The 27,770-nt window shown below is 54.6% G+C and overlaps 1 non-coding gene across 1 annotated transcript; it reads right to left on the reverse strand.

Moving 5' to 3' along the window:
• Positions 1-6,200: 6,200 nt before the first annotated feature.
• On the reverse strand, positions 6,201-6,307 carry LOC114235256 (U6 spliceosomal RNA). The gene has a single exon (XR_003621442.2). It is a non-coding gene; the product is annotated as a U6 spliceosomal RNA (small nuclear RNA).
• Positions 6,308-27,770: the final 21,463 nt, after the last annotated feature.

Genomic DNA, 27,770 nt, shown 5'->3' on the forward strand with positions numbered 1-27,770 from the left:
CCCTCCCTCTCTCGCTCTTTCTCTCTCTCTCTCTCTCTCTCTCTCTCTCTCTCTCTAAGCATGTCCTCGGGTGAGAATAAAAAGTAAAAAAAATGGCCCTAACCGGTTTGGCTCAGTGGATAGAGCGTCGGCCTGCAGACTGGGGGCTCCCAGGTTCGATTCCGGTCAGGGGCATGTACCTTGGTTGCGAGCACATCCTCAGTAGGAGGTGTGCAGGAGGCAGCTGATCGATGTTTCTCTCTCATCGATGTTTCTAACTCTCTATCCCTCTCCCTTCCTCTCTGTAAAAAATCAATAAAATATATTTTTAAAATAAATAAATAAAATAAAATAATGTACTTGTCAGACATGGTTATAGAAAGTCGCAGGAAGACACAAACAAATGCCACGCGTGTGGGAAAGGGCAGGTCTCAGAACACCGCAGCGCCAGGCCTCGCCTTCTGCGTCAAGCGAAGAAGTTTGTGAAAGGCCAAAGGAGGAGGATTCTGTCCTTTCCAGGCCGCACTGAAGCCTAGAAGCTGCAGGGAGCGGGTTCTGGACGCGGCCCGAGGCTGTGAGAACCTCTCCGGGCTCCGCTGTACACGCCTGCTGTCGCCACGGCCCGCACTGACATTCCATCCAGGGCCAGACGATCGATACCCCCCATAAGTCACGTCTGCGTCTGCGTAGCGCTGACAAGGGGCGCTCTGGGTGAGAACCCAGGGTCACTGGGGACCCAGGAGGAATGTCTCTCCCCGCCATCTGTGTGACTCACGTGGTGGGCTCCTCCCAGCAGCTGAAATTCCTCGGAGGGATCAGCCAGACTGTTGGAATCGGGCAAGGAGGGCTTTGATGAGCCCTGACACCTGTGGGAGGCCAGCACCACGCCCCCTCCTGCAGGGGGGTTGTGGGGGGGCTCCACAGGCCTTGATCCGGGCTCTCAGAAGGCCCAGCGGGAGGCCCCCAGAAAGAAATTCAGGAGGTTCCTTCACAACATAACTAATTCCACCAGGGGAGATCTGAAGGCTGCATATGCTCTCTGGTCTTAACACGCTGGATTTTAGACCTATTTCTTTGTCTGAAGATACAAGAACAGCCATGATCATATGTAAAAATGTCCTTGTGTCTGCCTGGCCGGTGTGGTTCAGTGGTTGAGCATCGACTCAGGAACCAAGAGGTTGCTGGTTCGATTCCCCATCAGGGCCCATGCCTGAGTTGTGGACTCGATCCCCAGTAGGGGCTGTGCAGGAAGCAGCCATCGATGATGTTTCTCTTTCTCTATCCCTTTCCCTTCCTCTCTCTCTAAAAATCAATAAAAACATTTAAAGAAAGAAGAGGAAATGACCTTGAGTTTTCAGTAGAGCAGAAAAATAAGAGCTTTCTTAGATCCAGAGTCTGGGAGGCGGTGCTGAGAGTCTGTCCCCCAGGGAGTGGCCTGGGCAGGGGGGGAGCCTGGGCTGAGGGTCCCGCTCCCACGTGGTCACCTTGCAGTGCCTGCAGCCCTCACCCCACCCCCTTTTTTCTCATTCTTACTTTTGTGGCATATTTTTTATTGAGATACTAGAGGCCCGGTGCACAAAATTCGTGCACTTGGGGGGGGTCCCTCAGCCTGGCCTGCGCCCTCTTGCAGTCCGGGAGCCCTGGGGGGATGTCCGACTGATGGCTTAGTGGGCCCAAGCCGTCAGTCGGACCTCCTTAGCATTGCCACGAAGGCGGGAGAGGCTCCCACCACTGCCGCTGTGCTCGCCAGCCGTGAGCCCGGCTTCTGGCTGAGCAGCGTTCCCCCTCTGGGAGCACACTGACCACCAGGGTGCAGCTCCTACATTGAGTGTCTGCCCCCTGGTGGTCAGCGCGCATCATAGTGACCGGTCATTCCACCCTTCGGTCATTTTCATGTTAGCCTTTTATTATGTAGGATACTTCGCAGACCATACGGCTCACCCTTTGAAAGCACACAGGGCCGTGGGTTTCAGCGTGTTTGGAGTTGTGCGTTCATCCCCACAGTGTTCTAAAAGAACCCCAAAAAGAAACCCCGCACCCCTCAGTCATCACCCCCAACCCTCCCATCCCTTCTAGCCCTGGGAAACTACTAATCTATGTTCTCTGCGAACCTGCCTGTCCTGGACACGTCACATAAATGGAATCACACAACACGTGGTCTCCCGTGACTGTTTCCTTCCCTTCACTTGATGCTTTCAAGGCCCATCCAGGTTGCGCGTGGATCGGGATTTCATTCCCTTTTATGTCTGATTCGCTTCCATTGTGTAGCTGCCCTATGCTGTGTATCCATTCACCAGTTGATGGCCCTCTGAGTTATTTCTGCTTTTTGGCTATTATGACTGCTGCTGCTGTGAACACTCCTGAACACAATTTTGTTCACACGTGGGTTTTCTTTTTTTCCCAACATATCTTTTTTTTTTTTTTTTAGAGAGAGAGAGAGAGAGTGGGAGGGAAGGGGAGAGACAGAGAGAGAGAAACATCGATGTGAGAGAGATACATCGATCGGTTGCCCCCCACACACACCCCAACCAGAGCTGGGAATTGAGCCTGCAACCCAGGTACGTGCCTCTGATCAGACCCGACCCCGGGACCCTTCAGTCCACGGGCAGATGCTTTATCCACTGACTCACACCGGCCTGGGCTACACGCAGGTGTTTGTTTCTCTTGGGCAGCTATGGGGGCGGGGAGGAACTGCTGGGTCACAGGGAAGCTCCCTGTTTAACCCTTTCCCATCCCTCTTCACTTTTCAGGGCCCTAAGAGTTGGTCAGTCCTTTTTGCTGAAACAAGAGCATCATCACTGGTTTTTCCAGAAAGATTCCAAACAAGCACTACAGCGAAATCTCAGTTTCAGCTGAGAAAGTTGGCTAACCAGCTGCTTTGGTTGGAGGAAATTAGGAATAATAACTTTTAACATCCGGTTGGTTTAGTTTGAACCTTTGTTGAGAAGTCTCCTAATTACACTAGCACGTTACAGTTGCGTCCTCAGGTGGAAGGGAGCAGGGAGGTCACGTGACTCCCCTTGGCCGGCAACAGGAGCGGTCTTCAGGGACCACACATCCATCCAATGACAGTCACCGGGCAGGGGCAGGGGCAGGGGCAGGGGCAGCGCCTCTGGCCAGGTGCTCAGACCCACAGGTGAATCAGAGCGGCCCTGTCTCTGCCTTCACGGGCCAAGTTCTAGGACGGGAGAGTCAGACAAAACGGACAGAATCGTTGCTTTGCGGCAGCGGAGGGACTGAGAGAACAGCACAGGTGTGGGAGGTGGGGGCTGCTTCAGATAGGGTGGCCGGGAACCCCTCTCTGAGGGGGGGTATTTGTTTTGCTGCCATAACAAGTTAGCATGAACTCAGCCGTTTAAAACAGCACCCATTTAGCCCTAGCCGGTCTGGCTCAGTGGATAGAGCACCAGCCTGCGGACTGAAGGGTCCCTGGTTCGATTCCCGGTCAGGGCACTTGCCTGGGTTGCGGGCTCGATCCCCAGTGGAGGGTATGCAGAAGGCAGCAGATCAATGATTCTCTCTCATCATTGATGTTTCTACCTCTCTCTCCCTCTCTCCCTTCCTCTCTGAAATCAAATAAAAATATATTAAAAACAACAAAAAAACACTAACGTAAAAAAAATGAAAAAACTAAAACAGCACCTGTTTAGTAGCCGCCGGTTCTCTGGGTCGGAACCGGGTTCTATGCTCAGGGTCTCCCACGGCCACCCGAGGCCTTATCTGGAAGCTCTCAGAAGGAATTCACCTCCAGGTTCATCCCGGGCGTCGGACTGTCCGTCTGTCCGGCTGCTGGAACGGAAGCCCACAGGCAGGGAGACGTACACAGCAGCCACTCGCACCGTCCTGGTGCCCGCAGACCTGGTGTCTGTGAGAGCCCGCTGCTGGCTCCTGGCTGGCCGGCCCTTGCTGTGTCCTCACGTGGCCGAAGGGGCCGGGCAGCTCTCCGGGGTCTCTTTCCCACGCACTAGCCCCGTTCATGAGGGCTGCACCTCATGACCTAAGCACCCCCAATGCCCCGTCCCCAAACAGCATCACATTGGGGGCTAGTTTTCAACATAGGATTTTGGGGGTGGAGGGGGCACAGGGAGGTGACCGAGGTCCCTGTCTTCTTGTGGCTGTCAGCAGGGGGTTCCCTCAACACCTCGGGCACCTACGTTCCTTCTCACACGGCCCCTCCACCTTCAAAGCAGCATCCAGTCCCTCTCCCGCTCCCCGTCTCTCCACTCCATCTCCTCCAGCCAGAGAAAGCGCTCCGCTTTTAAGAGCTGGTGTCTTCCTGTCTTAAGGTCAACAGCCTCATACAACATGACACAACCACAGGAGCGGCGCCTCGTCACAGTCACGGGTCACAGGGCGACAGGAAGCAAGTGAGGGGGCAGGAAGGACCGCTCACCATCAGCCTCCTCCTGACGTCTGTGGACGGGATGGAGCCGGAAGTGGAAAAGGCCCAAGACACTTAGAGGAGACTTCTTTCTAGAACTGAACCCCTGAAATCACTTTTTAAAAATAGCTTAAGCCTGGCCGGCGTGGCTCAGTGGTTGAGCGTCGACCTGTGAACCAGGAGGTCACGGTTTGATCCCTGGTCAGGGCACCTACCGGGGTTGCAGGCTCGATCTCCAGTGCGGGGCATGCAGATCAATGATTCTCTCTCATCGTTGATGTTTCTATCTCTCTCTCTTTCTCCCTCTCTCCCTTCCGCTCTGAAATCATTAAAAACATAAAACATGCAATAAACAGCACCTATTGAAAGTATACAATTTGATAACTTTTGACATATGTATACATTCATGAAAACGTCTTCACAATCTAGAATATGAGCATGTGAGCGTGTCCATGGCTCCCCCAAAGTTTCCTGGGACCCCTCATCTCTTCCTCCCACCGCTCTGCTCCCCATCCCAGGCAGCCGCCTGTCTGCTTCCCGGCGCTATAGATTAGCTTAGGCTTCCTAGTTTTACATCAACGCAACCATACAGTATCGTCATGGGGTCAACTGTACCCCTCCCCAAATTCATATTTTGAAGTCCTCAACCCTGTACCTCAGAATGTGACTGTATTTGGAGATAGGGCTTTTTAAAGGGGTAATTGAGTTAAAATGAGGTCATCAGATCGGGCCCCAATCCATTCTGAGTTGTGTGCTTGGCAGAGATTAGGACAGAGACACACACAGTGGGGTGACCACGTGACAATACCAGGTGATGGTCAGTCCACAGACCAAGGAGAGAGGCCTGAGAGGAAGTAGACCCACCGACCTTGATCTCGGACTTTCAGCCTCCAGAACTGTGAGAAAACCAATTTCCGTTGTTCAAGCCACTGGTCTGCGGCGCTGTGTTAGGGCTGCCGAGCAAACTAATACAAGCGTGTCCTTTTCTGTCTGACTTACTTCACTCAGCATAATTATTTTGAGATGTGCATGCTATTGCACCTAGCAACAGTCCGTTCCTTTTTCTTGTTGAGTGACATCCCATTGTATGGATATACCACAATTTATTTACCCATTCATCTGCTGGTGGGCATTTGGGGTTTTTCCAGTTTTTGTTTATTATAAGTAACTAGAGGCCCAGTGCATGAATTCATGCACGGGTGGGGTCCCTCCGGGAGGCCTGCAGGGATCGGGCTGAAACCTGCATTCCAATGCCGCCCGCAGCTCCTACCTGCCACTCCTGCTCATCCCGGCCCCACTGTGCCTGCCGTGGGCTCTCCCCCAATCAGTCCCGATCGGGAGAGGCTCATACTGCCAAAGCAGTGCTCGCCAGCCATGAGCCCTGCATCTGGCGCCCTCCCAAGGGGAGTGGCCTGTGGGATGGAGGCTGAAACTGGCTCTCCAACATCCCCCAAGGGGTCCCAGATTGCGAGAGGGTGCAGGCCAGGCTTAGGGATCCCAGCGGTGCACAATCGGGCTGGGGAGAGACCGTGGGAGGGCTCCAGGGTGTGTCTGACCCAAGCTAACCTACCGGTCAGAGCATCTGCCGCCTAGTGGTCAGTGTACGTCATAGAGAGCGGTTGAGTAGCCTAAGCATATCATTAGCATATTACGCTTTGATTGGTTGTTTGGTTGTTCTGCTGTTTGGTCTATTTGCACATTACCCTTTTATTATATAGGATGTTCCTGTGAACATGTGTATGCAAATCTTTGTGTGAATATATATTTCCTTTTCTTTAGGGTAAATGTTTAGGAGTAGAGTGGCTGGGTTATACGGCTGTTGTGTGTCTAATTTTTTTTTTTTTAATATGAACGCTTCACAAATTTGTGTGTCATCCTTGCGTGGGGGCCATGCTAATCTTCTCTGCATCGTTCCAATTTTAGCGTGTGTGCTGCCAAAGAGAGCACTACGTTTAACTTTTATAAAAGCTGCCAAACTGGTTTCCAAAGTGGCCATACTACTTTGCATTCCCACCAGCGATACATGAGCGTTCCAGTTGCTCCACATCTTTGCCAGCACGTGGCATGGTCAGCCTTCTTCATTCTAATCATTCTGATAGCTGTGCAGCAATATCGCAGTGTGCTTTTAATGTGCATTTCCCTGGTGACTAATAAAGCATTTTCTCATATGTGTATGGGCCATCCAGAAAGGAACATATAGCTTATTAAACAAAATAAGCATCTGTTTATTTGTTCAAATATTTGGCCTATTTTTTTAATGGCTTTTCTTGCCAGGCCAATGTGGTTTAGTGTTGACCCATGAACCAGGAGGTCATGGTTCCAGGAGGTCATGGTTCAATTCCCAGTCAGGGTACATGTCCAGATTGCCGGATCAATCCCAGTAGGGGGCGTGCTGGAGGCAGCTGATTCATGAGTTTCATCATTGATGTTTCTATCTCTCTCCCTCTCCCTTCCTCTCTGAAATCAATATATATATACACACACACACACACACACACACACACTAGAGGCCTGGTGCACGGATTCGTGCACCGGTGGGGTCCCTCAGCCTAGACTGCGGGAATCGGGCCAAACCGGCTCTCCAACATCCCCCGAGGGGTCCCGGATTGCGAGAGGGTGAAGGCCAGGCTGAGGAACCCCACTGGTGCATGATCAGGGATAGGGAGTGACCATGGGAGGGCTCCAGGGCATGTCCAGCCTGCCTTGCCCAATCCCAATAGGCTGGACCCCAGCAGCAAGCTAACCTACCAGTCAGAGCATCTGCCCCCTGGTGGTCTGTGCATGTCATAGCGACTGGTTGAACGGTCAAACAAATGGTCGGACACTTAGCATATTAGGCATGTATTATATAAGATATATTTTAAAACATATTAAATGTGTTTTCTTATAATTAACTTTTTAGAGTTCTTTATATATTTTGAATACAACTCCTTTATCAGATATATGATTTGTAAATATTTTAAACAGTCTGTGGCTTGTCTTCAGTCTCTTAACAGTGTGTGAAAAAAAAACAGTTTTTCCTTTGAATTAAGTCCAATTTCTATCAATTTGTTCTTTTAGGGACTGTGCCATTTCTAGGGATTCATTGCCTAAACCAATGTTAAAGGCTTTCTCCTGGGTTTTCTTCTAAAAGTTTTATATGATTTGGTTTTACATTTGTGTCTATTTGGGGTTGATATTTTTATATGATGCAAGTATGGATCAAGGTCCTTTTTTTTCGGGGTTGTGTTTTGTGTGTGTGTGTTTGTATGTGTGTGTGTGTGTGTGTGTGTGTGTGTGTGTGTGTGTGTTCAGTTGTTCCAGAACATTTGTTGAAATGACCATTCTTTTTCCACTGACTTGCCTTTGAACCTTTGTTGGAAATCTGTTGTCCGTATTGGTGTAGGCCTGTTTCTGGGCTCTCTGTTCCGTTCCATCGATCTGTTTGCCTTTCTTACACCAGCGCCACCCTGTCTCCGTTACGTAGCTTTACAAGCCCTGAGATCAGGGCGTGTGAGACCTCCTCCTCCTTTGCTCTTCGTTTCCAAAGCTCTTGGGCTAGTCTGTGTCCTTGGCACCTCCTGTTCATTTCCGAATCAGTTTGTCGATTTCTGTCCAAAAAAGAAGCCTGCTGACATTTTGACTGGGATTGCATAAACTCTATAAATCAATTTGGGAAGAACTGACACCTCAAACACCTAGTTTAAAATTGAGATATAAGTAAAAAAGAAGAAAAAAATTGAGATATAAGTCACATACCATAAAAGTTCCCATTTTAAAGCGTACTATTCAGTGGTTTCTGGAATACTCACCAGGTTGTATGGCCATCAACACTATCAAATTCCAGAACATTTCTTCACCCCTGAAAGAAACTCTGACCTAATGGGCCCACCCTCCCTCCCCTAGTCCCTGGCAGCCGCTAATCTACTTTCTGTCTCTATGAATTTGCCTACTCTGGACATTTCATATCAATGGATACATCCGACATGAGACCTTCCAGGTCTGGCTTCTTTCACTCAGCATAATGTTTTCAAGGTTCACCCAGGTCATAACAGACATCTTAAAAGTATTATATCTACAGCACCTGAATAAATGGATAAAAATACAGGCCTGGGACACTCTACAGAAATTGCTTCTTAGAATTAAGCCCCTGAAATCACCTTTTGAAATATATATATATATATATATATATATATATATATATATATATTCTTCCTCAGAGTAAACAATGTAATTAATTTCCAAATGGCTGAGGGGCCGGCTGGCTGGAGTTTGCAAAATCATTGACGGTGGGAACGGACAGGAAACTTGGAACTCATGTAGTCAAGAGGTGGCAAACCAGTGGCCCAGAGGCCCAGCGGCCACTGTGGCAGGCAGATGTGTTTGTGCGGCCCATACGGGATGTCCTTAATATGTGAGCCAACAGTTCAGAATGTGGGAGTTTTCACCAAAATTTCTTTTAAAAATCAGATGTCTGGCAGGCCGGGCTCACCCCCCACCTGGTGGTGATGGGCTGGTGAGGAAAGGAACCTCGTGTCCAGGTCTGCTTGCCCACCGCCCCCCGGGCACCTGTGCCCTCACACCCGCCCCCTTCACTCTCAGATTACCTGCCTGGCCTGTAGGCTGTTGAACTTCATCTCCCCGCTGTAGTCCAATCTATTCCTGTTCTAGGTAAGCCCTGGGGAAGCTATGCGATTTTCCCAGGGGCTAGCGGGGAGTTAGGGGCAAATCCCCGATGCTGCCATTGGATGCTGGGTTTTTCCCTACTCTGTGGACATCCCCACCTAACTCATCCCGGTTGGCCTGGGACCCTCTCAGTCCCAGGCAAAGAGGTGGTTCCTCTTTCTATCTCTCACTTCCCACCCCCTTTCCCACCAAAAATAAATAAGTTCCATTAAACATGTTTGGGGGATATATATATATGTAATTTTTAAATTGATTTCAGAGAGGAAGGGAGAGGGAGAGAGAGATGGAAATATCAATGATGAGAGAGAATCACTAATTGGCTGCCTCCTGCACACCCCTTACTGGGGACTGAGCCCGCAACCCCGGGCATGTGCCCTGACTGTGACCTCCTGGTTCATAGATTGACGCTCAACCACTGAGCCATGCCAGCCAAGGTAAAAAAAAAAAAAAAAGGTTTTAAAATCTCTCTCTCCTAGATGTGCGCGCGCCACCCTCGGGGCCGTGGCTGGGTGGGACTCGCCATCCAGGTTTGCTGGGGCCTGGTGACACCCGGCCCAGGAAGGGACCCAGCGCAGCGGACAGATCACGCAGGGGCCCGGCTGCCAGATGGCTGCGTCCTCCTCTGTTTGTGATTAGGTGGCTGACGGCGCGCGGAACCCGGCGAGCCAACGATGAAAGCTGTGGGAAGAACATTGTTATACGACTTTTCATAGTTTCCCAAGTCAGTGTTACGCTCGCTGCTGCTTGAATTACTAATGCCTTGGAAGGGGCGGCCGAAATCTGTTCCCAAACAGACTCCTCTTTCCCCGTCACCTAGGCGCTGCGCATTGTTGTGAGCTGTTTCCCGGCTCCTCTGTGCTCGGCTCAGGCCCAGTGATCCCGGCACCGTGAGCCCGGATGGATGCGCACAATGTCGCATTGCAGCGCCTCGCCCGCCCGGCAGGCAGGGGACCCCGAGCCTGCGCTGTCCCTGCCTCAGCCCTAGGACCCTCTCCGCGGTGCACAGGCAACTCCAGGCCCTAAAGGGCCCTGCCCGATGCGCTACCCCCGGGGACCCTGCACTTCTCGCCGGGCCTCCTGGAGACGCCGGCACGGGCTGCGCCCAGAGGGCTCCGGTCCTCACCGCCTTCATGGCTGCTCCTGAGAGCTCGCACACAGATGGTTTGGTTTAGAGGAACTATGCAGCCAGGGTTATTAAAACGAGAAAAGGAAGGAGAGCGGGGAATGAGGAGAGGAGAGGGAACGGCAGGAAGGCTTGTCCGCAGCAGGACGGTGACAGCTCGTAAATCCGCGCGTGCCTCTGCGGGGGCCGCACCGTCCTCACCGAGCCCGCCGGCCCCTAAAGGAGCCCAGACAAACCGTGTGCTGTAGAAGACGCACTGCGCCCTCCCCCAGCCTCCTTGCACCGGGGACACTCTGGTCAGATGAGCCTGGTGACCCTCGGGGCAGAGGAGGCATCGGTGTCGGCCCTTTGGGGAGGCTGGTCACCCCGTAGCTGGCCACGGAGGAGCTGACCCGGCTGTGAGGGGGAGGGAGGACGAGCAATCCTGGCGATCTCCCTGGAGTAAGAGGAGCTGAGACCAAGGATTTCCTGCGGGGTAGAGAGAGCGTTGGGGCGAGGGCGTGGCTCCATAGCTGGTGGGGACCTCCGCCAGAAGGACGCTGCTGGCCCCCTTGGTCCTGAGACCTTCCTGCGAGACAGAGTCCAGGCCGTGTGATCTCACATTGAACCACAGGAGGAAGACTCGAGCGAGGAGGGGGCAAAGGTGCCTCCTGCACACTCCAGAAACCGCCTTCCCACACTCGGCATCTCCCTGAGGGTGGCTCCAGGGGCCAGGACTCCGGGGAGGGGGGCCCCAAAGGAAGGATTGGGGTGTGGCAATGTGTTCTGGTGAGCAGCATCACAGTCCAGTCCAGCTCCGGAGGGAGCCTGTCCCACATCTGAGAGAGAAATGCCACGAGAGGGCGAAAGAAATGAAATGTAACTCCGGGCCCTGGCTGGTGTGGCTCAGTGGCTAGAGCACCGGCCTGCAACGGAAGGGTCCCAGGTTCTATTCCAGTCAGGGCACATGCCGGGGTTGCATGCTCGATCCCCAGTAGGGGGCGTGCAGGAGGCAGCCAATCAATGATTCTCTCATCATTGATGTTTCTCTCTTTCTTCCTCTCCCTTCCTCTCTGAAATCAATTTTAAAAAAGAAAAGAGTATAGCTTTGAAACCAGAACTTGAGTCCCAGCTCCACTATTTAAAAAAAAAAATAAAAATAAAAATAAATAAGAAACATTTAAAAAAGAAAAACGCAGCTCTGGGATCTATGAGCAACTGGAAAGAGCAAGGCTTACAGGGGCGGGGTCTGGGACAAGCGTCCCCAAGGGGGCGGGCAGAGCTTCCTGTCTCCTACCTGCGCTGAAGCAGCGTGTGCAGGCGCAGGAAGAAGACGCGGGGCCACGGGCGGATGCCAGCTGCAGAGGCCCCTCCAGGCCAGCTCAGGGCGGGGCCCGCAGACCTGGGCTTAGCCAGCTCGTCCCGAGTCCAACAAAGTAAGTACAGAGACCAAGAGTAAGCCCTGAGCAACCCCCGGATTCCTTTTCCCCTTCTTAGGTGTTACGATTCGTGTATAGAACGGTTAGGATTCGTGTATAGAACGGTTAGGATTCGTGTACAGAACGGTTAGGATTCCTGTATAGACCGGTTAGGATTCCTGTATAGAACGGTTAGGATTCGTGTACAGAACGGTTAGGATTCCTGTATAGAACAGTTAGGATTCGTGTATAGAACGATTAGGATTCGTGTACAGAACGGTTAGGATTCGTGTGTATAGAACGGTTAGGATTCGTGTATAGAACGGTTAGGATTCCTGTATAGAACGGTTAGGATTCGTGTATAGAACGGTTAGGATTCGTGTACAGAACGGTTAGGATTCGTGTACAGAACGGTTAGGATTCGTGTATAGAATGGTTAGGATTCGTGTATAGAACGGTTAGGATTCGTGTACAGAACGGTTAGGATTCGTGTATAGAATGGTTAGGATTCGTGTATAGACGGTTAGGATTCGTGTATAGAACAGTTAGGATTCGTGTATAGAACAGTTAGGATTCCTGTATAGAACGGTTAGGATTCCTGTATAGAACGGTTAGGATTCGTGTATAGAACGGTTAGGATTCCTGTATAGAACGGTTAGGATTCCTGTATAGAACTGTTAGGATTCCTGTATAGAACGGTTAGGATTCGTGTATAGAACGGTTAGGATTCGTGTATAGAACGGTTAGGATTCGTGTATAGAACGGTTAGGATTCGTGTATAGAACGGTTAGGATTCCTGTATAGAACGGTTAGGATTCCTGTATAGAACGGTTAGGATTCGTGTATAGAACGGTTAGGATTCGTGTATAGAACGGTTAGGATCCGTGTATAGAACGGTTAGGATTCGTGCATAGAACGGTTAGGATTCGTGTATAGAACGGTTAGGATTCGTGTACAGAACGGTTAGGATTCGTGTATAGAACGGTTAGGATTCGTGTATAGAACGGTTAGGATTCATGTATAGAAAGTCCTATTATAGTTTATGAAATGCAACTCTGTGAGCATCGAACCTAAGAAGAAGAAAGAAACGCAGGTTTATACAGTCGGGCCCTCTCTCCTTGTCCCCGGGTTCGTGGATCAAAATTTTTCAGAAAGAAAAAGTTACGTGGCTGCCAACGTGCACCGTGCCCTGAGGCTACAGGGGTCCGTCTGTGGGGTCAGGTACAGGCCCTTGATTCTTGTCGCTATTCCCTAAACAACACAGCGTATCAGCTACTTACCCAGCACCTCCATTGTATTGGGCAGTAGGGGTAACTAGAGGTGGTTTCAGGCAGACAGGGAGGTGTGCGTAGGTTATGTGCAAATACTATCACTTTATTGCCGGACTTGAGCATCCTCGGGTTTTGGTATCCGAGGGGGGCGGAGGGACTGGAACCAATCCCCCTCGGATACGGAGGGACGGCTGTGCTCTCTGAGGCTCTTGTTTCTCCTCTTTCGTCTTCCCGGGAGGTTCTGGTTACGTAGCCACCAAGGCAGCCGTCTACACTGACTGGTAGACGTGAGACTCCCGGTCCAAGAGGATGTGAAGCACCAGCAACGGCTCCCCTCCCCAATCCCAGGACAGAACGCGGGAGAACCCTGCCCGGCAGGGCCAGGCCCGCCCACACCACGGGGACACCGGGAGGCTGCTGCATCCCCTGCCCGCACCGACCAGGCATGAGCACGGGCACTGGAGCCAGCCCTGCAGTGGGGAGGTCCCCTGCTGGGAGAAGCCAGGGCTCTGGAGGCCTCCCTGGTGGCCTTCTCACGACTCTGGGGTCCCCCTCCTTTCCCCTTCCCTGTGCATCGGTGGAGACGAGCCGGGGAAGTCCCGGTTATGCCACACAAGAAAGAAGGATGCTGTGCCTTTTTGAAAACCACACACACACACACATACACACACACACACACACACACACACACACACACACCGCTTCTATGCATGCCTCCCGGCCCCTGTCTTGACACCGCGTGGCCTGTGGGACGGGCAGGTGCCTTCCAGTCGGCTCTGTTCGCTCCTCCCTGGAGCTGGGGGTGGGGAGGGCCACTCGGGTCTCTCAGAAACCAAAAGTGCTGTTGGCTTCATCCCAGGAGAGAACATGGTTAGGATCCGTGAATAGAAAGCGCAGACACAGGCCAAACCGTGCTGCGCTGTGAGCCGCTAGGACCGTGGTTTCCCTGTGGGTACGGCTACGAGGCCTGGGGACGGGGGCTCCGGGGCTGCCCTGTGCTGTTCATGGGCCTGGTCCCGTGCCGGGTGAGCTCAGTCTGGCGGGGGGGGGGGGGGGGGCGGGATTCTGCACGTACGGTTTGCACACGTTCTTCGTGTAGATTAAGCTCCAACAAAACGTTTGGAAACCCTACTGGCTCCAACGATAACGGCCGAAACAAAACAAAACGTTGGGACAGAGGCCTGCCTGGCCGCTGCGCCTGTGTGAAAAGTGCTGAGTCGCAGGAGCGCAAACAATTACCGCAGCAGAGGCTGCGATCTGGCTTTCGGTGACTGTTTTCCCAGGTGGTTGGGGGGTGGGGGGCGGCTGACTCACTCTCTTGTTCCCCCTCATGCCCTCATCCCCATCGTGTGAGGCTGGAGGGGGGCCAAGGGCTGGGAGATTTGGGCTGTTGCCTTGGTAACCGTTAAATATTGGCTTCAGGTCATGATGGTAAAAAGAAATAAGCAGGAGGCTTGAAGAGCTCACAGTGGCCCCGTCCACAGCGCTAGGTCCCCGGTCGAAGCTCACGGGCAGGGAAGCGGGTAGCTCTCTCCCCAGGAGACACAGGACAGGTGGGGGGCTGTAGGCACCCTGGAGGCTCAGGGACCCATCCTCCACGCCCCATGTCCTGTCTAGGAGTCCCCTAAAACCCTTGCTCACGGTGGTCTGGCAACTGTGGCCAAGATCCCAAACCCAGAACCTGGGGGAAGCTCTCTCCATCCCCGAAGGCGGTGGACACGGACGGAGTTGGTTGTGCTCACTGCTGTCCGTAGCCCTGTGCGCCTCCGGGAGGTGGTCTCTCCAGGCAGGAGCCACGATGCCCTGACTCGGAGCCACATCCGGAGACCGGGAGCAGGAGAGGAGCTTCCAGAGCCAAGAAGAGAGCACTGGCCCAGGGGGTAGCACAGAGCCTTCCCCAAGGTCAGCCTCAAATCCAAACCCTGGCTCTGTCGCCAAGGAGCTCTCTGACCTGAAAGTGGAGAGCAAGCCCTTATCTCCTCTGGGCCTCAGTTTCCCCACCTGTAAGCCGTTATTTGTATAGCGTCCAGCCTGGGAACAAACCCCTTCGGAGCCTATCCCAGCCGGCTGTCCCGCGCCGCCGTGGCAGACGCTCTGGCACGGCCCAGGGTTCCCACGTCGCCCATTCCAAACGCATTCAAATCACAAGCCTCTGCGAAGGCCTTGGCTGGGAAGGTCTGCAGGTCCCGCAGTGCGTGCAGGGGAGGGGAGCGCAGGCCGGGGTGGGGACAGCTCCCTCTGGGCAGCGTTGAAGCATCGGGCGGAGCCGGGAGGGGCCCTGAGTAAGTGACAACCAGCATTAGGTCACGGCTGTGCGGCCCCCGGGGTGCAACGTGTCAGCAGCAGCCACGGGCCTGCTGCGCGTGATTCATGGCGGGAGCGTTCCTCCTGCGGCCTCAGCCCTCCGCCTGCAGCCGCCTTCCCGGGCGGCTCCTTGTTCTCGCTCCCTCCAGGCAGCCTTCCAGGGCTCCAGCCTCGGGCAGCTGGGGGCTGTGGGGTGAGACAGTGCACCAGCGGGGGGAGGGGGGGGCCTGGGGGTGCTCCTTCGACACGCCCAGCACAGTGATGACAGCGGCTGTTCACGGAGCACCTGCCATGTGCTGTGTCTCAGACGCTTTAGGAGGTACCTGCCTCTGTTTCGTTCCCCAGGGCTGCCCATCGCAAATGACCACCACCTGGGTGGCTTAAAGCAACAGGAACCGCCCTGTCACAGCTCAGGAGGCTGGAGGTGGGAGATCAAGCCAGTAGGTGCACACCTCCTTGGCTGTGGCCACATCACCCCCCTCTCTGCCTCCATCCCCACGTGGCCTGTGTGCGCTGTGTATGTCTCCGTGTGTCCTCTCCTTTTCTTATAAGGACACTGTCATTGGATTTAGGGCCCACCCAAAATCTGGGGTGATCTCACCTGAAGATCCTTAACTAACTATATCTGCCAAGACGCTATCTCCAAAGCAGGTCACGTTTCGAGGGTCTGCGTGGGCACGAATTTGGGGGGCTCCTTTACAGACGAGGACACTGGGGACCAGTGAAGTGAAGCGGTTAGTCCCAGAGCTGGTAAGGAGTGGAAACAGGGTTCAAACCCAGGCCTCGGTGCCAGGACCCCCCACACTGTCTGCCAGAACCCAGCATCACAGGAATTGCTACCCCACCCTCCAGGCAGGAGGGGAAACCCTCAACCTCCCGGAGCAAAGCAGGGTTGCTCTCTCACTTCAGTTGTGCGCCAACCCCCCCCCCGGAGGAGGGGGGGGGGCAGAGGGGAGGGGAATGGCTCCAAGAGGTTCTGACCCCGTGGCAGGTGGGGGAGGGGAGAGCCAGGATCTGCCTTGTAAACAGGCCCAGGACCCCGTCCTGAGAATCCCCAAGCATCCACTGAGACCAGACCCCGGCTGCAGGTCAGCCTGTCCAGCTCCAGGTAGGAGCAGAGAGCACCGCCGAGCCCGAGGGACCGTCCCTGTGCCCGCGCCAGCGAGCCCGCGCCAGGCCTGCGGGCACCAGAAGTCCTCATCCCGCCGCAGGGGCTGGTGCGAGCAGCCAAGGAGGAGGGTTTGGATCCGGCCTCTGGTCCTGCAGGAGTCTGTGCGCTCACTCTGGGAGAGCCCCCAGGCGGCTTGGGCTCTGCCCAAACCCCAGCCCAGAGGGCTCAGAAAGGCCCAGCGAGTGAGCCAAAACCCTTCTCCTTTACGACTGCAGCGCGAATAGCTTCCCCAAGCCCAGCCCTTTCTCACGGTGGCGTCAAGTGCGCATCCCCGTGCCAAGTGATGACGGAACCCCTCCCTCCCAGGGCTCCTGGCCGGCCTGGGGCTGCAGCGGGCACCCTGCGAGGGCAGCGCCCTTCCGCCGCCCTGAGCCGGTGCAGCTGGCAAACAGGACGTGCCCGGCATCCCCTGGCGCTCCATCTACCAGGCCTCCTGAAGGTACATGAGCTCAGCCTCCAGACCAGCCACCAGGTCTCCAGCCCCTGCAGTGGGAAGCGGACCTGCCGTGACCACGCCCGGAACCACGCCTGCTTCCCGGTCCGGTCCGCTGAGAGAAGGGAGAGAGCAGGAGGAGGAGGAAGGAAGGGGTGGCATGGCCCAGCAGCACCCCAGGATCCTGGGGGGCACGTGTGGCATGTTTTTATTTTTTATGGCGGTGAGATTCCTGTGAGGTAAAATCAACCACTGTAAAGTGAACAGTGCGGCGGCATTTAGCCGTTCACCGTGTTGGGCACCCACCACGTCTATTTGGTTCCAAAACATTGTCATCACCCGCTCAACCGCCACCCCCATCCCGCTTCCTCCCGGCCCCTGGCAGCCACCAATAGCTCCCCCTGCCCTTCGGGTTTACCTGTTCTGGACATTCCAGGTAAATGGGGCCTTGCAATGGGTATGTGACCCGATGTCTGTTGCTTTTCCCTACTCCGCACCCCGTTTCCCCTTCTCCTGCTCACAGCGCCTGCATCTTACTTTGGGAAAGTCACCCCAACCCCCCCTTCCTCAATCCATGTGCTCGCAGGGAGGGCACATGACCCGGGCCTTGATTGGTTCAGGGACGGGCTTGTGACTCGATCCCAGCCAATGAGAGCAGCCGCAGGACTTTTGCTAGCTTGGCCCGCTAAATCTGCAGAATGGGAGACTGGAGTTGCTGCGGCAGCCACCACTGCCACCGGGCCACGAGTGCCCACCCGAGAATAAAACCCACCTGGGAGAACCCAGAGACAACGGGGAGGCCAGCTCTTGTCAGCACGGCCCGAGCACCTGGATCCAGCTCTGCCTGAAGGTGACCCTACCCATCCTCAGACATTTCACTTTGGAAAGCTGGCCAGCCTTTTGTGCTCACAATAATTGGCACTGGGTTTCTGTAATACGCAACTGAAAGGAACCCAAACAGTGCGCGTGGCAAAGGGGACTCCATTTCACTCACCTGCCTTGGAATCTCCCCATCCCTGATGGGATAAAAAACAGCTCCTTAGCAAGGAACACAGGGCCTTCCAGATCTGACCCCCCCCTCCCCGCTCTCCCCCTTCATCCCTGTACCCTCCGCCTCTCATTCAGTAAGTCAGCCACACAATTCACACACACACACACACACACACACACACGCACACACATGATGCTTTTCCTGCCTTTGGATCTCTGCTCTTGCTGTCCCCTCTGCATCCCCCCACCTGGACCCCCAAATGCTTACTCATCCTTTATCACTTGATTCAGGCATGACCTCCTCCAAAAAGCCTCCCTGACTCAGTGCCCCGCCACCCCTCCGGCCGGAAGCCATCCCCCGGCTGCACACCCTGTGTGTGGTTCAGTCGCAGCACTCGCCTACAAGTTGTTTTTAATTATCTGTCCGTGTCCCCTCTCCAACCCCACACACCCAAACCGCGATCCTCCAGGGCCACGTCTGTGCCTGACTCACTACTGACCGGCATAACGCTTGGGCCAGAGTAAGGCCTCAGTCGGTCTGTTGATGGAATGAATGAATGAACGAACGAACAAATGAACAAAATGCCTTTGGCCTTGTTGCCTGGCCGGCGTGACTCAGTGGTTGAGAGTCGACCTATGAACAAGAGGTCAGGGTTCCATTTCCGGTCAGGGCACATGCCTGCTTTGCAGGCTCGATCCCCAGTGTGGGGCGTGCAGGAGGCAGCCAATCAATGATTCTCTCTCATCATTGATTTTCTGTCTCTCTCTCCCTCTCCCTTCCTCTCTAAAATCAATAAAATATATTGTTTTAAATGCCTTGGAACACGGCTTTGAAAGAGAGCTTATTTTCCAAATGTTTCCCGAAGATACAGAGTTTTCATTTATACCAGCAGCCTTTGTCCAGGCAAGCGTCCCGTACTTAAGGATGCAATTTCTAATATTTTGGTGATGTTTTAGTGACTGGTCTTTGCTTTGGCTCAGATTGGACTCTGGGGCCCTGCCCTTCTTGGGGCCCCCCACCCTTGCCTGTGTGGGGGCTGGGGAGAGCTGGGGCTCCATTGCAGCGTCAGCTCACAGGGATGCCTCTGACACCCACTGTGGACAGTGGGGAGAAGGGGGTCTCTGCCCCCAGCCAGAGTTAGACACCCCCAAATCCTGTCTAGTGCTCTGGTAGCGGTCGCATGCGCGCGTTTAAATACGACAGCCCGGAGGCTGTCGGGGGCTCATCCCTCGTGCCCTTCCTCGCCGGGCGATCCTGCTCTGTGGGCCTCTGCCTGCCTCCTGCCAGCCAGCTCCACGCGCTTTGATTCAGTGTCTGGGCCTGCGTGCGGAGGTCAGAGGGGACGCTGGCCGGGGCGGGGCAAAGAGCCCTCCGTGCACTTTCTTCTCTGTCCCGGGGGCTCCTGGCAGGGACCGCCCTCCGGATGCCAGTTGGGGTCTGAGCCGACGGGGTGGGGCTGCGCTGGGTGACCCAGGAGGGCCTGGGGCCTGGCTGCCCAGAGGTGCCTGACCCAGAGGCTGAGGATTGTAGTTGGGAGTGGCTCTGGTTCCCGGGTGCACTCCTTCCCCTGCCTGTCCCTCCATTTCCTTGTCAGGGAGCAGACGCTGTCTCTCTGGACGCTTCATGAGGCTATAGACATCGTGCCAGAGGGAACGTTCCAGGCGGCCCACGTGGCCGAATCCCCTCTCCCAGAGGGTGGGTGAGGGAGCCTCATCGAGCAGGGCCGGGCCTGGAGCGGCTGTGGAACCGCCCTGGACTGACTCACAGCCAGCCCTAGAATCCCAATAGCCCGTCCACCCTGGGACCTAATCAAGAATGGGCCCTCTGCCCGGCTCAGTGGCTCAGCGGCTGAGCATTGACCTGTGAACAAGGAGGTCAGAGCACATGCGCAGGTTGTGGGCTCCATCGCCAGTAGGGGGCGTGCAGGAGGCAGCAATGATTCTCTCTCGTCAATGGTGTTTCTCTCTCTCCCTCTCCCTTCCTCTCTGAAATCAATAAAAAAAATATTTTTTGAAAAAGGAATGGGGCCCCTGTTTCAGGCTCAGTTGGGGGACCCAGTGTTGGTTGATTGACCCCCAATCCTGCCTTCCCTCCGGGGTCCCAGGGTGAACTCAGGAGCCGGGGTTCCTGCAGTGGAGCAATGGGAGGCGGCCTCCAGGCCTCCCGCTCCAGAAAGCCAAGTTCACGCCTGCCCTTGAATGGACAGCTTGTTCCCGAAGGGAAAACACAACAATGAAAGCTGATTCTAGGTAAAGGACCTGCCATTCAGCCCGCGAGAGGGGCTGCAGGGAAAGGGCAGGCCGCTCCAGGGACCACCGGCTCCTTCCGGGCCTGGAGCACCCATGAGGCTATAAACATCGGCCAGAAGGAACGTTTCAGGCGGCTCACGGGGCCGAATCCCCGCTCCCAGAGGGTTGGTGAGGGAGCCTCACCGAGCAGGTGAAATTCCAGCAGCAGCCGCGGATCGGTGCCCAGTGGTCTCCACCCTCAGAAGGGGCAGCCTCGGGGCCGGGCGGCCTCAGCAGCAGGGACTCTGCAGGGCCCCGACCTCCGTCTGGTTCCCTGGGCGCCTGCCTACGAGGCCGGTCTCAGAGCTCCAGGTCTTCGTGGACAGACCAGGCGGCCCGCAGTCCCAGGGCGCAGGCCTCGCAGCCTCGGTCAGGACGACTCCACTCTGCCCGGCGGAGGGAAGCCAGCCTCAGATAAGCATAAGGCAGCCTCAGACAAGCATCGGGCAGAGTCCCGATGAAATCTTTTTTAAATGTGCTTTTATTGATTATTTTTAGAGAGAGAGAAAAGGAGAGGGAGAGAAACATCAATGATGAGAGAGAATCATTGATCAACTGCCTCCTGCATGCCCCCTACTGGGGATCGAGCCTGCAACCCGGGCATGTGCCCTGACCGGGAATTGAACCCTGACCTCTTGTCATGAAATATTCTTATTTTGATCCACCACCTCCCAATCATTTCAAAAAGCAAAAACCGTCCTTAGTTTGCAGGTTGTTCAAAACAGGCCATCCAATAAATTTAATAACAAGCAAAGCAAACAGGCCGTGGGCAGGACGTGGCCTGTGGACTGTGGCTGGTCCAGGACCCCGGGCTGGTGGCCACAGCCCTCAGGATGAAACCCAGACACACGGCTCCTCACGATCCACCCATCAGGGACTTCTGGCGCCCACACGGACCCCATCTCACCATTCCCAGTTCACGCCTCTCGTGTGGGTTCTTCCGGAACATTCTTCCTCCCTTTCCAAGACGTAATTGTTTGTTGAGACTCAGTTCCGAGTCCACTTCCGGGAAGGCTCTCTCCATACCCAGGCAGCTTCGGACACTCTTCTCTCTGCTTCTCGAGCACCAGAACCTCGTGTGCTCGGTGCCCGTCGGGTGGCAGCACCTGCTCCCAGGTCTCCGCCATCATCCTGGGAGCTCCCGACACGGGCCTGGGCCTGGGCCTCCCCGCCCCGACCCCAGCACCACACGGTGCTCAGAGCTCATTTCTCTAGAGAACTGCCCTGCCCGTGTATTCGAGAATACCCCACGCCCCACCTCACCCACCCCGACTCCTCCCCGACTTTATATTCCCATCACCACTGGTCGGGGACTTGTTCACAGCTGTGTCAGTGCTTGGCACATCGTGGGGCCTCAAAAAATACTGGGGGGGGGGGTCACTCCCAACAAAGCAGACCCTAGGACTTTGATCTTGTAAAATGTCAGCTATGCAACTTGTTAAAGAACAAAATTCAGCCCAGCCAGTGTGGTTCAGGGGTTAGAGCATCAGCCGGCGCACCGAAGGGTCACGGGTTCAATTCCCAGTCAAGGGCTCATCACTGGGTTTTGGAGAGTGCAGTAGGCAACCAGTCGCTGTGTCTCTCTCACATCAATGTCTCTCTCTCTCTCTCTCTCTCTCTCTCTCTCTCTCTCCCTTCCTTCCTTCCCTTACATTCTCTCTGAAAAGCAATGGGGGGAAAGTGTCCTCATGTGAGGATTAACAACACAAAAGAACAAACTTCAACCAGGTAAGTGTGAAGAGCTTTATTAAGCAACTCAAGTCGGGCAGCCTCCTATTCAGCAACCACAAGGGCGCCCCGAGCCTCTATGGGCAGAAAGAGGGTGGAACTAAGAAGTTAAGAGTGGCCCTAGCAGTCGGCAAACTGCGGCTCTCGAGCCACATGCGGCTCTTTGGCCCCTTGGGTGTGGCTCTTCCACAAAATACCACGGCCTGGGCGAGTCTATTTTGAAGAAGTGGCGTTAGAAGAAGTTGAAGTTTAAAAAATTTGGCTCTCAAAAGAAATTTCAATTGTTGTCCTGTTGATATTTGGCTCTGCTGACTAATGAGTTTGCCGACCACTGGCCTAGCCTGTTTGGCTCAGTGGATAGAGTGTCGGCCCATGGACTGAAGGGTCCCGGGTTTGATTCCGGTCAAGGGCAGGACATGGGTGGGAGGCAACCAATCAATGTGTCTCTCTTACATTGATGTTTCTCTCCCCATCCCTCCCCCCCCCCGACCCCACCCTCACACACACACACACACACACACACACTCTTTCTAAAAATCAACGGAAAAATATCCTTGGATGAGGATTAACAAAAAAAAAAAGAAGAGTGGATCGTTTTTAGTCAAGGACACCTTTCCTTAGGGGAAGGCAGGGGGTCTTATCAGCAGATTACCTGGCTAGGGCTGATCAGGAAATTCCAGATGGCTTGGCTTAAAATTCCCCTCCTGGGAGAGGCAGACACTGCATTTAGGTCAGGCAGTAAGTTTGGGTTCGGAGGCATGGCTGAGCAAAAGTGACTCCATTCTGGCCTGTTGTTTCCTTGTTTTAACAGGAGGAATGAATGAGGGGAAGTTACCGATCAAAAGCGGGGTTCTCACCCTGGCTGCACTCAGCATCCCCTGGGGGCTTCTAAACCCTGGGCCCCACCCACACCAGTTGGAGCAGAGTCTCCAGGGAGGGAGCCTGAGCGATCTGGGCTTTAAAAGCCTGAAAACACACACACACACACACACACACACACACACACACACACACCGGTAATTCTAATGCACAAGAAGGGTCCGGGTCGCTGGCTGCAGACCGAGCACTCCTGGCCCCCATCCCAGAGGTGAAAGGTGTCTCCTCCGTCTTCACCCTCGGGTCGCACAGGCCCTGGCAGCACGGGCAGCGGCCCTGCACGGGGCCTGCGGCAGAGGGGGCTCGGGCACGGTTCGGCTTCGAAACTGCCATCGATTCTGTTTTCCCGGAGTGGAAAGAACGAGCCCGCCCCTGTCACTGTGGGACCTGGGGCAGCAGCGGAGGTGTCACCGGGATGCCCGTCGGACACGCAGCACCTGGGGCTCCGCCCATTGAAATCTGTGTGACTCCCGGTGTCGAAGCGCTGCCCTCGCGTGTCCGCAGGCGTGGAGCCCTTGCACCAGGGTCCCCGCGTTCCGCACGCGCGGTCTGGGCGTGCGGGTGCCTTTGGGGAAGCCACTGACCGTTCAGGGGCCTCGGTGTCCTCGTCAGCAAAGGCGGGGGCCAGAGGAGGTGAGGTGAGTGTCTGTGCCCGCGCGGTCAGCTTCAAGTGGTGGCCGTGAGTAGGTGCCGAAGGCGACGGCCATGGGACTGCCTTTCCAGCCAGAAATGGCGCCATGACCCAGTGGGCACAGGAACCCAGACACCAGAGGAACTGGCTCAGGAGATGCCGGAGCGCCGGCCTGCGGGCTGAGGGTCCCAGGTTCGGGTCCAGTGAAGAGCACGCACCTGGGCTGCCGGCTTGACCCCTGGCCCCGGCTGAGGCGCATGTGGGAGGCAACTAACCCATGTGTCTCTCTCACCCAATGTTCCTCTCTGTCTCCCACTCTCTACAAAAATCAATGGAGCCCTGACCGGTGTGGCTCAGTGATAGAGCGTCGGCCTGAGGACTGAAGGGTCCCGGGTTCGATTCCGGTCAAGGGCATGTACCTTGGTTGCGGGCACATCCCCAGTAGGGGTGTGCAGGAGGCAGCTGATTGATGTTTCTCTCTCATCGATGTTTCTAACTCTCTGTCCCTCTCCCTGCTTCTCTGTAAAAACTCAATAAAATATATTTTTAAAAAATAAAAATCAATGGAAAATAGTCCTCAGATGAGGATGAAGAAGAAGAAGAAGAAGAAGAAGAAGAAGAAGGAGAAGAAGAAAGAAAGAAAAAAGAAGGCACCAACAAATGTTTGCTCAGCTCGGACCACCAGAGCCCTCTGGTTTTTCGGGGAGCACCCACTGCCTCTGGTCCCTGGTCCAGCCCTGGCCCCGCCGGGGGGGGGAGGGGGGATGCAGGTGCTCTCTGTCGACCACACCCATCTGCTCCCCTTTGCAAAGGGCTCCTCCCAGCCGCCTGGCCACGCCCCCCAAAACCTGGACTGCAAACCAGCGACAGTGTTTCCAACAAACTCGTGAGATGGGGGGGGGGGGGGGGGCCGTGGGCCTTGGGGAGGGGTGGCCACTCCCAACAGAACAGCTCCGACGACTTTGATCTTGTGAAACGTTCTCTGAATCCAGCCGAGCAGCACGTCCCCGGCCCCCGGGACGCTATTATTCTCCGAAACAGGCTTTCTGCCCAGAGACAGGCTTGATCCTCAGCCTATCACTTCCTTTTCATAAAATCACATCATTACTCTCCTTATGTCCTCCCAGACTCCCCCAACGTCTTCCATCTGGGACCCTGGACAGCCGCCAGGGGGAGGCCTGGGCTCTCCCCGAGCCAGGCGGCGGCCAAGCTGCTGTTCCATTCTCCTCCTCATCAGGCCCTCCAGCCTCTTCATCACTTTTATTGCCTTTTCTCCTCAAAATTCCCTCCAAAGCTATAGGTGGACGCTATAGGTGAAGACCCAACGGGAAACTCCCTGGCTGAGAAACGCCGTCTTATTTCCAGGGGTGCTGGCACCTCTCCTGGGCCCGCCTGCAGGCCGACGGCGCCCGCTCTGGGTCAGCTTCATGGCGTAGGTGACGAAGGCCAAGGGCACGACACGGTGAAAGAGGCTGGGTTTCGGCGCTGAGCCTGGGTGTTCCCCCCTCTCCTGCCCGCGGCCCTGCCCTCCCGGCATCCTCTGCACCCGGCGGGCAGAGGAGCAGACCTGCTGGGTCGTATGGGAACTTCGTTTCACTGTCTGAGGAGAGGCCAGGCCGATTCCACAGTGGCCGCGCCATCTGACAGTCCCCTGACCACGTAGGAGGGGGTGGGGGCCTTTGTAGACGGTAACTGCTCATCACCCTTGAGTGTGCACACGCGTGTGCACTGGACCAGGGTGTGATCCCCTGCAGTGGACCCCGAGTCTTTATAAAATATATTTTTATTGATGTCAGAGAGGAAGGGAGAGGGGGAGAGAGATAGAAACATCCATGATGAGAGAGAATCATGGATCGGCTGCCTCCTGCACACCCCCCACTGGGGATGGAGCCCACAACCCAGACATGTGCCCTGACCGGGAATCGAACCGTGAGCTCCTGGTTCATAGGTCGACACTCAACCACTGAGCCACACTGGCCGGGCGACCCCGACTCTTTAGACACTGATTTGGAGAAACCAGTTTCATGGGGGGGTCCAGAGATTACAGTGGCTCTGCAACTTCTGTGTTGCGGACCAAGCTTGCAGAGGGAAGGGCGGGAGGCCCCGGGGCCCCCATTCAGTTCTCACCTCCAGGTGGGACAGAAGGAAGCCTGCTGGCTCATCAAAACCGCAGGGGAGCCCCAGCTGGTGTGGCTCAGTGGATAGAGTGTCCGCCTGTGGACTGAAGGGACTCAGATTGGATTCCGGTGAAGGGCACATGCCTGGGTTTCCGGCTCGATCCCCAGTAGGGGGCGTGCAAGAGGCAGCCAATCAATGATTCTCTCTCATTGATGTTTCTCTCTCCCTCTCCCTTCCTCTCTGAAATCAATGAAGATAAACAAACAAACACAGGGGACTGTCCAGACTGGAGCAATCTGGAGACAGGAAGTGGATTGGTGGATGCTCAGGGCTGGGGCAGGGGGCGGGAGGATCGATGAGTGACAGCTAAAGCGTACACAGTTGCCGTTAGAGGTGGTAAAGAAGTCTAACCATTACGGGGGTGTCAGTTTCACATATCTGTGAATACACTAACGACGATGGACTTGAGCACTTTAAATGGGAGGGTTGTGTATGAGAATTATATCCTAAGAACTCGATTTAAAAACACACGCCAGGGAGACGAGAAATCCTGGGACAGAAACCAAAGAAACAGAGTTCTCTGAAGTGACCCCAGGATAAGAAAACAGGAAGAAAATCCCATTTTCATCCGCAAGTTCCCAGCCACATTCCTGCGATCCTGGCCCTCGCCTCGGCCCATGCACATCTCTTCGGTTTGTGCCCAGACATTTCCCCTTTCCCCTCGGAGGAGTTTGAAGCCTCAGCAGATTTCCGAGGGGCTGAGAAGGGAGGGGGAGGGCCGCACACAGCCCCGCCCAGCCCCTCGGCCCGGCGTCAGTTACCATGGTCTCGGACGCCCCCTGGCGGGCACTGGGGATGTACCATAGAAGGGCATCTGGAGGGAGCTCTCTCCCAGCCCTGGGGTACCTCTCCGTCACTCAGTTCCTTTGCACCTGAAGATCCCCCCCTTTTTTTATTTTTAAAACCTTTTTGTTATGGACATTCATTATGGAAAACTTCAAACATAAAATATTAAATCAGCCCGTCTGGCGTGGCTCAGTGGTTGAGTGTCGACCTATGAACCAGGAGGTCACGGTTTGATTCCCGGTCAGGGCACATGCCTAGGTTGTGGGTTCAATCCCCTGTGGGGGTGCTCAGGAGGCAGCCGATCAATGATTCTCTCTCATCATTGATGTTTCTATCTCTTTCCCCGTCTCCCTTCCTCTCTGAAATCAATAAAAAAATATTTTTAATATAATAATAAATAAAATCACCTAATGAGTCCCCACATACTCACCACCTTGCTTCAACAGTTGCCAATGTGAGCCCGATCTCATTCTCATTTCATCCTGATCTCCATCCCCTCCCTCCAACTGCATTATTTTGGAGCAAGTTCCAGAGAGCATATTATTCCATCTGTGGATACAGTATTTATGAATGCATAGGCCATAAGGACTCTTTTTAACATCACCTTAATACTGTTATCACACCTTTAGAAACTTCACCATCATGAAAGTATCACTGTCATGTCACCAATGCCAAATGTGCTTCTTTTCTTTCTTTTTTGTGAACAGCCTGTCTGAATCAGGGCCCACTGAGAGTCGTTGACCTGCCATTTCAATTTCTCTTTATTTCTAGGTTCCCTGTTCATCTTGCAATTTATTTGAAGAAAGGTGCTTTTCTATAATTGAGGTATAATTGACAAATAAAAACTGGGGAAAAAAACTGTATAGATTTAAGGTGTACAACGTGAAGATCTGATGTAAGTGCTAGGGGCAGAAATAGTGTTCGGGGCAGAAATAGGATATTGGGGACTAGCTACAATGATAAGAAACACGGATCATGCTCTGTTTACAGTTCTGCTTAGAGAAAGCGCATTCTCACCTGGCTGGGAGTTGTACGCCCTGGGACATGGGAGCTCACATCGGAATGCAATCCATCCTCCTTCCCCGAGAACTGCCTGGCATTATGGAAAGATTTACAACCTCGTGGCTGAGACAATCTACTCCTGGAGGCGTCTGCCCTCTCTGATGCCCTCCCCCACCCCCCAGCCGGCATTGCTGGTAACCTGTAATGTTGATACTGTGCCTATTTCCCCATGTAATCTATGTCCTACCCAATATGAGCAGCTGGCTTACTGGGGAGGCGCAGAGCGAATTTTCCTGGATGACCTGCAGCTCGCCCACGTGCCGGCAGGATCCGAATAAACGCTCACATCGGATTCAACTCTGCTTAATTGGCTCAAGTAGTGACAGGCAGCCCGGACCCCTTGGTTGTCTGGTTTCGTGATAAACATTGTGAGATGATCACCACCATCGAGCTCACTACCACGTCGTCGCTTCACGCGCCTGTCTCTGTGCGTGCCGGTGAGCGCACGTACGATCTCCTCTTAGTGTTTTTCTATTTTAACGCCTCACTTACATTTACAGGTGCTC

Source organism: Eptesicus fuscus, chromosome 9 (genome assembly GCF_027574615.1).
Source record: "Eptesicus fuscus isolate TK198812 chromosome 9, DD_ASM_mEF_20220401, whole genome shotgun sequence".
In the NCBI taxonomy this organism is placed as follows: Eukaryota; Metazoa; Chordata; class Mammalia; order Chiroptera; family Vespertilionidae; genus Eptesicus; species Eptesicus fuscus.